Consider the following 13,557-nt stretch of genomic DNA (forward strand, 5'->3'; position numbering starts at 1 on the left):
TGGTGTTGATAGGAGTACAGAGCAGGAGGCTCTACAGAGCTCCACCTGTGTGAGGCCGCACAGGCAAGCTGAGCCAAACAGCCAAGGTAGTTGAAATGCCTGGCACCCACAGCGTACACAGTGGTGCAGTCGCCCACAGCAACTAGTCTCGGAGGTGGACTGGCGCATTTATTGGCTGCAAACTGGAGGATATTGTGTACTGTGTAGTGCTGTGAGTTGAACATTAACACGGCGGTGCAGGCGCCCATGGCAACAGGTCACAAAGGTGGGCTGGCCTGTTGGCTGCAGTCCAAAGGATATGTTTCCCGGCTGCAATCCGGAGGATATCGTGTGCTGTGTTTTTGTGAGTTGAACATTAAAGGGACGTTTTGCTTTGAACTTTGCTGGGTCATTGCCTCATCACTGCACAGTGTGGATACTGCTGCACTACAACACCCTCGAAAAAGGAACATAATATTTGACTTTATGTTCCACTGCTCTCATCATGTGGGATTGCAAATTCTGGACCAATCCATACATTGTTCATTTTGATGAGAGTCAGCATGTCAGCACTCTGACAAACGCTATCAGCCGGACAGGCAAGCAACTCCTAGACATAGAGGGACAGTTCATGCAACGTGACCAGCTTGAACACTCAATAGCTGTATGGCACAGAGGAATCACGGAGGATGCCGGTAAGGTGGGCTAGGTAGTGTCCCCCTGTCTCTGTTGGACCTGTTGTGTGTCTTCCTCTTCTCTACTCCTTTGTTGTCCAAAGAACTCTGACCTCTGATGCCAGCATTGTCAGATGGGATTTTTTTTACTACTTCTTCTACTAAGGCCTTCTTATATTACACCATTTTCGTAGCCCTCTCTGCCATAAGAAGTGGTGGAAAGTTATCCTTGTAGCATGGGTCAAGAAGTGTGAACATCCAGTAATAGGTGGTGCCCAAAATGCTTATAACACTAGGGTCACGTGAAAGGCAGTGGGACATAAAGTCTGCCATGTCTGCAAGACTCACAACAGTCAAAACTTCCCTGTCCTCAGTAGGAGGACAATTTTACATGTCCTCCTACCTCTCCTCCTTTTCAGGCCATCTACGCTGAAAAGACAAGACGCTGACATTGGTAGTACCCTCTGTAGCTCAAGTAACCATCTCCTATTCCTCCTCATTATGACAAAATCCGCTCTGTGAAGATGAGATGAGCCAGAGCTGGGTACTATGACCCTGTCTACTTTCTTCCTCCATTGCCATCTGGCATCTTTCATTGTGAACAGCTGTAGCTGACTTGGGGAAAGAGTACACACATCGCATAACTTGACAAGTAGCTCAGGCAAATCAGGGTGACTTTTTGGAAAGCGCCTAACCACTAATTGAGCACATGGGCCAAGCATGGTACTTTATGAACTTTATTGAATTTACCAAATGGCTGCAATGAAACTAAGAGTGAAAATTTTAAAGTGGTCTGATTACTTTCCATACCCGCTATATGTGTGTGGTAGCATGCATTTGTGTATGTATGTGTGAACATATTTGTTTTGGTTGATGTACTGTAGTTGTAATACTTAATTATAATTGTTGATACAGTAATTGTAAAGAATAGGAAAATCAACCTGGCTCTTCAAAGGGTAGGGAGCGCTGCATGGTCTCCTCAGAATACACACGGAGGCGTATTGAGGCCATGGGAATGCATGGCAGTTGCAGGCATATGTTTAATGGTGAGACAACGTTCGGCATTATTGTAAATGGCAAGTATGTGTTGCAGAGAAGCTCCTCTGCACTGTAAGCTGATAATGTTGCTTTGGGACCTGTCGTCCTATGAGCCTTGTGTTTGTGTAGCTTTAAAGGGAGGCTTACACAGTTAGTCAGAAAGCTGGGCAGGTCTGACTAACCACACATACCTCCCACCTATGGGAGTGGTTACAGGTACATAATGTGACCTTGGTGTGGTCACGTGTTGTGAATTCTGCTCTTGGGCTCCCTCCGGTGGTTGTGAGTGGTAGTGCTGCTGTCTTTGGATCGCAGCATTTATCAGGTGTGTCCACTTAATTGCAATTTGGACTGGGCTATTTAGTCTTGGTTGATCCTGTAGTCAGTGCCAGTTGTCCATTGTTTTTGGAGGATTCACATCCATTCCTGGTCTCTCCTGTTTTGCTGTTCTTTTCAACAAAGATAAGTTCTGGCTTTGTTTTTGCTGTCCACATGCTGTGGACCTTATAGTTCTGTGCATTTTCATGTTTTGCCTTGTCCAGCTTTGTCTGTGAAGGATTTTTTGCAGCCAAGCTGTGTCTCTGGAGATGCAGATATACCCTCCATGTCTTTAGTCAGATGTGGAGATTTGTATTTTCTGTGGTGGATATTTTCTAGTGTTTTAATACTGACCGCATAGTACTCTGTCCTATTCTTTCTTTTTAGCTAGAATGGCCTCTTTTGCTAAATCCTGATTTCTGTCTGCATATGTCATTTCCCTCTCCTCTCACAGTCAATATTTGTGGGGGGCTGTCTATCCTTTGGGGATTTTCTCTGAGGCAAGATAGTTTTCCCGTTGTTATCTTTAGGGGAAGTTAGTTCTTAGGCTGTGTCGAGGGGTCTAGGGAGTGTTAGGTACTTCCCACGGCTACTTCTAGTTGCAGTGCTAAGTTCAGGGTTTGCGGTCAGTACAGGTACCACCCTCTCCAGAGTACGTCTCATGCTGCTCCTAGGCCACCAGTTCATAACAGTACAACTGGCCAACAATGAGTTAAATGCATCTCAGAAGAAGGGAAGAAAAGTGCTGAGCCATTTTTTTTCTGTAGTCTGTTTTGTCTTTCCTTCCCTCTTTTCCTCTGGGTGGCTCAGGAGTTTAGCGCTGGCATGGAGGTTCAGGAATTGGTTTCTCATGTGGACCAGCTTGCTGCTAGAGTACAGGGTATTTCCGATTATATCGTTCAGACTCCGGTTTTAGAGCCTAGAATTCCAACTCCTGATTTGTTTTTTGGGGACAGGTCCAAATTTTTGAGCTTTAAAAATAACTGTAAACTGTTTTTTGCTCTGAAACCCCATTCTTCTGGTGATCCCATTCAGCAGGTTAAAATTGTTATTTCTCTGTTGCGTGGTGATCCTCAGGATTGGGCATTTTCCCTGGAATCTGGGAATCCTGCTTTGCTTAATGTAGACACCTTTTTTCAGGCGCTAGGGTTATTGTATGATGAACCTAATTCAGTGGATCATGCAGAGAAGACCTTGTTGGCCCTGTGTCAGGGTCAAGAAGCAGCAGAATCGTATTGCCAGAAATTTAGAAAATGGTCTGTGTTGACTAAATGGAATGAGGATGCCTTGGCGGCAATTTTCAGAAAGGGTCTTTCTGAATCTGTTAAAGACGTTATGGTGGGGTTCCCCACGCCTGCTGGTCTGAGTGATTCTATGTCTCTGGCCATTCAGATTGATCGGCGCTTGCGCGAGCGCAGAGTTGTGCACACTGTGGCATTGTCCTCCGAGCGGAGCCCTGAGCCTATGCAGTGTGATAGGATTTTGTCTACAGCTGAACGACAAAGATTCAGGCGTCTGAATAGGTTGTGTTTTTACTGCGGCGATTCTGCTCATGTTATTTCTGATTGCCCTAAACGTACAAAGAGAATTGCTAATTCTGTTACCATCAGTACTGTACAACCTAAATTTCTGTTATCTGTGACCTTGATCTGCTCATTATCGTCATTTTCTGTCATGGCATTTGTGGATTCAGGCGCCGCTCTGAACTTAATGGACTTAGAATTTGCCAGACGTTGTGGTTTCTCCTTGCAGCCTTTGCAGAACCCTATTCCTTTAAGGGGGATTGATGCTACACCGTTGGCTATAAATAAACCTCAGTTTTGGACACAGCTGACCATGCGCATGGCGCCAGCCCATCAGGAAGATTGTCGTTTTCTGGTGTTGCATAATTTGCATGATGATATTGTGCTGGGTTTTCCATGGTTACAGGTACATAATCCGGTGTTAGATTGCAAATCTATGTCTGTGACTAGTTGGGGTTGTCAGGGGGTTCATGGTCACGTTCCTTTGATGTCAATTTCCTCTTCCCCCTCTTCTGAAATTCCTGAGTTATTGTCAGATTTCCAGGATGTATTCGATGAGCCCAAATCCAGTTCCCTTCCACCGCATAGGGACTGTGATTGTGCTATTGACTTGATTCCAGGTTGTAAGTTCCCTAAGGGCCGACTTTTCAACCAGTCTGTGCCAGAACATGCCGCCATGCGGAGCTATATTAAGGAGTCTTTGGAGAAGGGGCATATTCGGCCATCTTCTTCACCTTTGGAAGAAGGTTTTTTTTTTGTTGCCAAGAAGGATGGCTCCTTGAGACCCTGTATTGATTATCGCCTCTTGAATAAGATCACGGTCAAATTTCAATACCCTTTGCCTTTGCTTACTGATTTGTTTGCTAGGATTAAGGGGGCTAGTTGGTTTACTAAGATTGACCTTCGAGGGGCATATAATCTTATTCGTATTAAGCAGGGTGACGAATGGAAAACTGCATTTAATACGCCCAAAGGCCATTTTGAATACCTTGTGATGCCATTCGGACTCTCTAATGCCCCATCTGTGTTCCAGTCCTTCATGCATGATATCTTTCGGAGTTATCTTGATAAATTCATGGTTGTATATTTGGATGATATTTTGATTTTTTCCGATGATTGGGAGTCTCATGTGAAACAGGTCAGGAGGATGGTATTTCAGATCCTCCGTAATAATGCTTTATTTGTGAAGGGATCGAAGTGCCTCTTTGGAGTGCAGAAGGTTTCTTTTTTGGGCTTCATTTTTTCTCCCTCATCTATAGAAATGGATCCGGTTAAGGTTCAGGCCATTCATGATTGGATTCAGCCCACATCTGTGAAGAGCCTTTAGAAATTTTTGGGCTTTGCTAATTTTTATCGTCGTTTCATTGCCAACTTCTCCAGTGTGGTTAAACCTCTGACCGATTTGACGAAGAAAGGTGCTGATGTGACAAATTGGTCCTCCGCGGCTGTTTCTGCCTTTCAGGAGCTTAAACGCCGATTTACTTCTGCCCCTGTGTTGCGTCAGCCGGATGTTTCTCTTCCATTTCAGGTTGAGGTTGACGCGTCTGAGATTGGGGCAGGGGCCATTTTGTCTCAGAGGAATTCTGATGGTTCCTTGATGAAACCGTGTGCCTTCTTTTCTCAGAAGTTTTCGCCTGCGGAACGCAATTATGATGTCGGCAATCGGGAGTTGTTGGCTATGAAGTGAGCATTTGAGGAGTGGCGACATTGGCTTGAGGGGGCCAAGCACCGTATTGTGGTCCTGACTGATCATAAGAATCTGATTTACCTCGAGTCTGCCAAACGACTGAATCCTAGACAGGCTCGATGGTCCCTGTTTTTCTCCCGTTTTGATTTTGTGGTCTCGTATCTTCCGGGTTCTAAGAATGTTAAGGCTGATGCCCTCTCTAGGAGTTTTTTTCCTGATTCCCCTGTGGTTCTTGAGCCGGTCGGCATTCTGAAGGAAGGGGTGATTCTTTCTGCCATCTCCCCTGATTTACGATGGGTTCTTCAGGAATTTCAGGCTAATAAACCTCACCGCTGTCCTGTGGGGAAACTGTTTGTTCCTGATAGATGGACTAGTAAAGTGATTTCTGAGGTTCATTGTTCTGTGTTAGCTGGCCATCCTGGGATTTTTGGTACCAGAGATTTGGTTGGTAGGTCCTTTTGGTGGCCTTCTTTGTCGCGGGATGTGCGTTCTTTTGTGCAGTCCTGTGGGATTTGTGTGCGGGCTAAGCCTTGCTGTTCCCGCGCTAGTGGGTTGCTTCTGCCTTTGCAGATCCCTGGGAGACCTTGGACGCATATTTCTATGGATTTTATTTCAGATCTTCCGGTTTCCCAGAGGATGTCGGTTATCTGTGTGGTTTGTGACCGGTTTTCTAAGATGGTTCATTTGGTACCTTTGCCTAAATTGCCTTCCTCTTCTGATTTGGTTCCGTTGTTTTTCCAGCATGTGGTTCGTTTGCATGGCATTCCGGAGAATATTGTGTCCGATAGAGGTTCCCAGTTTGTTTCTAGGTTTTGGCGGGCCTTTTGTGCTAGGCTGGGCATTGATTTGTCTTTTTCTTCCGCATTTCATCCTCAGACAAATGGCCAAACCGAGCGAACTAATCAGACTTTGGAAACTTATTTGAGATGCTTTGTGTCTGCTGATCAGGATGATTGGGTGGCTTTCTTGCCATTGGCCGAGTTTGCCCTTAATAATCGGGCTAGTTCTGCTACCTTGGTTTCGCCTTTTTTTTGTAATTTTGGTTTTCATCCTCGTTTTTCTTCAGGGCAGGTTGAGCCTTCTGATTGTCCTGGTGTGGATTCTGTGGTTGACAGGCTGCAGCAAATTTGGGCTCATGTGGTGGACAATTTGGTGTTGTCTCAGGAGGAGGATCAGCGTTTTGCTAACCGTCGTCGGTGTGTTGGTTCTCGGCTTCAGGTTGGGGATTTGGTCTGGTTGTCTTCCCGTCATGTTCCTATGAAGGTTTCTTCCCCTAAGTTCAAGCCTCGGTTTATTGGTCCTTATAGGATTTCTGAGATTATCAATCCAGTGTCTTTTCGTTTGGCCCTTCCAGCCTCTTTTTCCATCCATAATGTTTTCCATAGATCTTTGTTGCGGAAGTATGTGGTGCCCGTTGTTCCCTCTGTTGATCCTCCGGCCCCGGTGTTGATTGATGGGGAGTTGGAGTATGTGGTTGAGAAGATTTTGGATTCTCGTTTTTTGAGGCGGAAGCTTCAGTATCTGGTCAAATGGAAGGGTTATGGCCAGGAGGATAATTCTTGGGCTGTTGCCTCCGATGTTCATGCTGACAATTTGGTTCGTGCCTTTCATTTGGCTCATCCTGATCGGCCTGGGGGCTCTGGTGAGGGTTCGGTGACCCCTCCTCAAGGGGGGGGTACTGTTGTGAATTCTGCTCTTGGGCTCCCTCCGGTGGTTGTGAGTGGTAGTGCTGCTGTCTTTGGATCACAGCATTTATCAGGTGTGTCCACTTAATTGCAATTTGGACTGGGCTATTTAGTCTTGCTTGATCCTTTAGTCAGTGCCAGTTGTCCATTGTTTTTGGAGGATTCACATCCATTCCTGGTCTCTCCTGTTTTGCTGTTCTTTTCAACAAAGATAAGTTCTGGCTTTGTTTTTGCTGTCCACATGCTGTGGACCTTATAGTTCTGTGCATTTTCATGTTTTGTCTTGTCCAGCTTTGTCTGTGAAGGATTTTTTGCAGCCAAGCTGTGTCTCTGGAGATGCAGATATACCCTCCATGTCTTTAGTCAGATGTGGAGATTTGTATTTTCTGTGGTGGATATTTTCTAGTGTTTTAATACTGACCGCATAGTACTCTGTCCTATTCTTTCTTTTTAGCTAGAATGGCCTCCTTTGCTAAATCCTGATTTCTGTCTGCGTATGTCATTTCCCTCTCCTCTCACAGTCAATATTTGTGGGGGGCTGTCTATCCTTTGGGGATTTTCTCTGAGGCAAGATAGTTTTCCCGTTGCTATCTTTATGGGAAGTTAGTTCTTAGGCTGTGTCGAGGGGTCTAGGGAGTGTTAGGTACTTCCCACGGCTACTTCTAGTTGCGGTGCTAAGTTCAGGGTTTGCGGTCAGTACAGGTACCACCCTCTCCAGAGTACGTCTCATGCTACTCCTAGGCCACCAGTTCATAACAGTCACGTTAGAGAGTGTATGGACCTGATTGGTCCTTGTGTTAGGTCCTGGAAGGCCTATTTGTTGGAGGTGCTAACTTCCTGAAGAGCACATGGTGAGGCTTTGGACCTGGTGGCCTGTATGTTGGACGGTTCCAAGTGGGGATGGACGTCCAGAACAGCACACAGAGAGGCCGTGTTTGCAGAGTCAGTGATGGTACTGCGTTTGGGGGAGCTACCTTATGTCTGAGGATCTGGACTGTCGGGAGTGCACTGGTCAGAGGGACGATGATCCCAGTTCGGTAGCTTCCCCAGGAGAGAGGACTGATAAGAGGTCAGTGTGTGGAGCAGGAGCTCCAGGAAGTTAACTCCAGCAAGGGGGTTGTAACGGCTGGGCTTTTCTTCTCTTAGTAAAACAACATTGCGTGGTTGCTGCTATTGTCCTGGGCACTTAAGCCCGTGTGGACTGTCTGGGCACCTGGGTCCTTCTAGCTAGATTCAGGAAATGCTCCTTCTCTTAACTGCAGCTGACCCCTCCTACATTAACTAGTTCCTTACTATGTGGAATTCCCATCTAATACTATGTACACTATTCTAAGGTACTCCATCTAATGGGCGAACTTCAGCACTACACTTTCCCTATATAACAAGGACAAGCAATAGAACATCACATACTGTACATTAGGCACATAGCAGCAATAATAACTTTATCACAGGAGAAGGGGGTGGAATATGATATGTACTGCCACATCCCCTACATATACATACATGCACACACATACACGCATATACATACACTCATACACTCATATGTGCATAGATACACACACATATACTGTACATACATACATACATAAACATATCCATACACACACACACATGCATAAACACACATACACATACATAAACACATGCATACATACACACACACACACATATACACATGCAAATACATACACAAAAAATATGCATACACAGACATTCATAAATACTTACATACAGACACAGATGCACAAATACACAGACACACAAATGCATAAACACATACACAAATACATGCTTAAACACATACATACCTATACACACATACAGACACACATATGGATGCACACACATGTATAAATATATAAATACACATACATGCACAGACAGACACACAAGGCTGGCTCATGGTTTTCATGGGCTCCAGGGAAAGAGTCTCTTGGGTTCTTAAACACATACCAGAATTCATGATGCACAGATACGACAGAGATATATAGGTATAGTACAATGCCAAAGATATCACTTCTTAGATTACATAATTAATATCTATTGTAAATTCTACAATACCATACAGCAGAGGGGAATCAGGTGATCGAGAGTCCACAGGTTTCAGGGTCTCAGTACCTGTAGTATTAGGCTGCCATCACACTAGCAGTATTTGGTCAGTATTTTACATCAGTATTTGTAAGCCAAAACCAGGAGTGGGTGATAACTGTAGAAGTGGTGCATATATTTCTGTTATACTTTTCCTCTATTTGTTCCACTCCTGGTTTTGGCTTACAAATACTGATGTAAAATACTGACCAAATACTGCTAGTGTGACGGCAGCCTTAGAGGTAAACAGGATATTGATAAATGTACTCTACCAGTAGAAACTGTCCTCAGCAGTGTACCCTTTATAAAAGTCAATTTCATCCTATATAGTTCTCCATACATTATGGGTACCACATAGTGCTCCATTATATGGGACCATTATACTGTATGGATGATTATATGGGGCCCATTTTTCTTTAAGGAGCATTATATGGGGTCCATTATACTGTATGGGGCATTATATGGGGCCCATTATACTGTATGGAGCACTGTGTAGGGCCATTATACTGTATAGAGCAAGATATGGTGAGATTTTCTGTATGGAGCAATATATTGGGCCCATTATACTCTATGGAGCAATATATGGAAACCATCGTACTGTATAGAGCAATACATGAGGGCCATTATTCTGTATGGAACAATTATTGGGCCACTATACTGTATGGAGCACTGTGTGTGGCAATTATACTGTATGGAACAATATATGGGGCCCATTATACTGTATGGAGAATTATACAGCTTTGGCAAAAATTAAGAGATCACAACATCAGAGCCCTGTCATGGGTAGCCCATTCTCTAGACCTAAACCCCATTGAAAACCTCTGGAATGTAATCAAGAGGATAATGGATAGTCACAAGCCATCAAACAAAGAAGAACGGCTTATATTTTTGCTCCAGAAGCAGTGTGAAAGACTGGTGGAAAGCGTGCCAAGACGCATGACAGCTGTGACTAAAAATCATGGTTATTCCTCAAAATATTGATTTCTGAACTCTTCCTGAGTTAAAACATTAGTATTGCTGTTTCTAAATGATTATGAACTTGTTTTCTTTGCATTACTTGTGGCTTGAAAGCACTGTTTGTTTTTTATTAATTTTGACCATTTCTCCTTTTCAGAAAAAAAAACAAAATTTATTGCTTGGAAATTCGGAGACATGTCAGAAGTTTGTAGACTAAAAGAACTATTTACATTTTTGATCCAAAATATACCTATAAAGAGAAAAATCAGACAAACTGAACATTTTGCAATGGTCTCTTATTTTTTGCCAGAGCTGTATACTGTATGGGGCCCATTTAACTATATGAAGCAATATATGGGGCCCATCATACTGAATGGAGCAATATATGGAGCCACTATATGATATGGAGCCTTGTGTGAGACCAATGTACTGTATGGAGCATTATATGGGGCCCATTATACTGTATGGAGCAATATATGGGTCCCATTACACTGTATTGAGCTGTATATGGGGCTCATTATACTGTACTAGATGGAGGCCCGATTCTAATGCATCGAGTGTTCTAGAATATGTATGTACGTATGTACGTCACGCTTAGCACAGCCATGTAGTATATAACACAGCCACGTAGTATATAACACAGCCACGTAGTATATAGCACAGCCACGTAGTATATAGCACAGCCACGTAGTATATAGCAGCCACATAGTATATAGCAGCCACATAGTATATAGCACAGCCCACGTAACACAGACAGTCTTGTAGTATATAGCACAGCCACGTAGTATATAGCACAGCCACGTAGTATATAGCAGTCACGTAGAGTATAACACAGCCCACGTAATATATAGCACAGCCCACGTAATATATAGCACAGCCCACGCAGTATATAACACAGGCCACGTAGTATATAACACTGCCCACGCAGTATATGACACAGCCCACGCAGTATATAACACAGCCCACGCAGTATATAACATAGCCCACGTAGTATATAACACAGCCCACGTAACACAGATAGCCACGTAGTATATAGCACAGCCATGTAGTATATAGCAGCCACATAGTATATAGCAGCCACGTAGTATTTAACACAGCCCACGTAATATATAACAAAGCCCACGTAATATATAACACAGCACACGCAGTGTATAACACAGGCCATGCAGTATATAACACAGTCCACATAGTATATAGCAGCCACGTAGTATATAACACAGCCCATGTAATATATAGCACAACCCACGTAATATATAGCACAGCCCACACAGTATATAACACAGGCTATGTAGTATATAGCACAGCCCATGCAGTATATAACACAGCCCACGTAGTATATAACACAGCCCACACAGTATATAACAGAGCCCACGTAGTATACAGCAGTGTGGGCACCATATCCCTGTTAAAAAAAAAAATTTATCTAAAAAATAGTTATAAACTCACCCTCCGGCATCCAGCGAAGCTGTGCCGATGCGCGCGATGCTGCCGCCAGCTTCCATTCCCAGTGATGTATTGCGAAATTACCCAGATGACTTAGCGGTCTCGCGAGACGGGGCGACACACTGGCGCTGACTGGAGGGGAGTAGGGAGGGGGCACTGACTGGAGGAGAGTAGGGAGGGGCCAATTCGCAGCCGGACTGAGCCTGTCGCTGTCAGCAACGCAGGATTTCCGTTACGGAAGTTGCAGACAGACAAACAGATGGAAGTACCCCTTAGACAATTATATATAGAATTAAATGAAGGGGCCCAGGATGATGAGGACATTATTAAATAAAGGGGCCTAGGATGGGGACATTCTTAAATAAATTGGCACAGGATTGGGAGATTATTAAATAAAGGGGCCCAGGATGGGGAAATTATTACTGGAAGGGGCCCAGGATGGGACATTATTACTGGAATGGGCTGAGGATGGGAACATTATTAAATAAAGGGGCCTAGGATGATGGCAACATTATTAAATGAAGGTGCCCAGGATGGGGTCCTTATTAAAGTGTACATAGGGGTCCAGGATGGGGGCAACATAAAGGGGCACAGAATGGGGAAATTAAGTAAAGGGGTGACATTTTTACTGTATGGGGGTCAATTGTTATGGAGGCAATCCAGTAACACAGTGTGCCAGTAATCAGAGCACATACAGTGATCTGACAATAACCCAAAAACAATAGAACGAGCTCTGAGACGTGGAATCTCTGTAGACCGCAATACCTGAACCTATCCTAAACACAACTAAAGGCAGCTGTGGATTGCGCCTGACACTACCTATGCAACTCGGCACAGCCTGAGGAACTGACTAGCCTGAAGATAGAAATACAAGCCTGACTTGCCTCAGAGAAATACCCCAAAGGAAAAGGCAGCCCCCCACATATAATGACTGTTAGCAAGATGAAAAGACAAAACGTAGGGATGAAATAGATTCAGCAAAGTGAGGCCCGATATTCTAGATAGAGCGAGGATAGCAAAGAGAACTTTGCAGTCTACAAAAAACCCTAAAGCAAAAACCACGCAAAGGGGGCAAAAAGACCCACCGTGCCGAACCAACGGCACGGCGGCACACCCCTTGCGTCTCAGAGCTTCCAGCAAAAACGAAAAGACAAGCTGGACAGAAAAAACAGCAACAAAAGCAAAGAAGCACTTATCTAAGCAGAGCAGCAGGCCACAGGAAAGATCCAGAAGCTCAGATCCAACACTGGAACATTGACAAGGAGCAAGGAAGAAAGAATCAGGTGGAGTTAAATAACAAGGCAGCCAACGAGCTCACCAGAACACCTGAGGGAGGAAGCCCAGAAGCTGCAGTACCACTTGTGACCACAGGAGTGAATTCAGCCACAGAATTCACAACAGTACCCCCCCCTTGAGGAGGGGTCACCGAACCCTCACCAGAGCCCCCAGGCTGACCAGGATGAGCCACATGAAAGGCACGAACAAGATCTGGAGCATGGACATCAGAGGCAAAAACCCAGGAATTATCTTCCTGAGCATAACCCTTCCATTTAACCAGATACTGGAGTTTCCGTCTAGAGACACGAGAATCCAAAATTTTCTCCACAATATACTCCAATTCCCCCTCCACCAAAACAGGGGCAGGAGGCTCAACAGATGGAACCATAGGTGCCACGTATCTCCGCAACAACGACCTATGGAATACATTATGTATGGAAAAGGAGTCCGGGAGGGTCAGACGAAAGGACACAGGATTGAGAATCTCAGAAATCCTATACGGACCAATAAAACGAGGTTTAAATTTAGGAGAGGAAACCTTCATAGGAATATGACGAGAAGATAACCAAACCAGATCCCCAACATGAAGTCGGAGACCCACACGGCGTCTGCGATTAGCGAAAAGTTGAGCCTTCTCCTGGGACAAGGTCAAATTGTCCACTACCTGAGTCCAGATCTGCTGCAACCTGTCCACCACAGAATCCACACCAGGACAGTCCGAAGACTCAACCTGTCCTGAAGAGAAACAAGGATGGAACCCAGAATTGCAGAAAAATGGAGAGACCAAGGTAGCCGAACTGGCCCGATTATTAAGGGCGAACTCAGCCAACGGCAAAAAGGACACCTAATCATCCTGGTCTGCAGAAACAAAACATCTCAGATAT

At 44.6% G+C, this 13,557-nt stretch overlaps 1 long non-coding RNA gene across 2 annotated transcripts in view; it reads left to right on the plus strand.

The window, feature by feature from the left end:
• The first annotated feature begins 597 nt into the window (after positions 1–597).
• Positions 598–13,557, plus strand: part of LOC138671992 (uncharacterized) — a 145,872-nt gene continuing 132,912 nt past the window's right edge. For both annotated transcript variants that reach the window (XR_011319518.1, XR_011319519.1), the window contains exon 1: positions 598–674. This is a non-coding gene — a long non-coding RNA (uncharacterized lncRNA). The remainder of the gene's footprint in view (positions 675–13,557) is intronic.

The sequence above is a fragment of the Ranitomeya imitator genome, chromosome 3, assembly GCF_032444005.1.
Source record: "Ranitomeya imitator isolate aRanImi1 chromosome 3, aRanImi1.pri, whole genome shotgun sequence".
Lineage (NCBI taxonomy): Eukaryota > Metazoa > Chordata > Amphibia > Anura > Dendrobatidae > Ranitomeya > Ranitomeya imitator.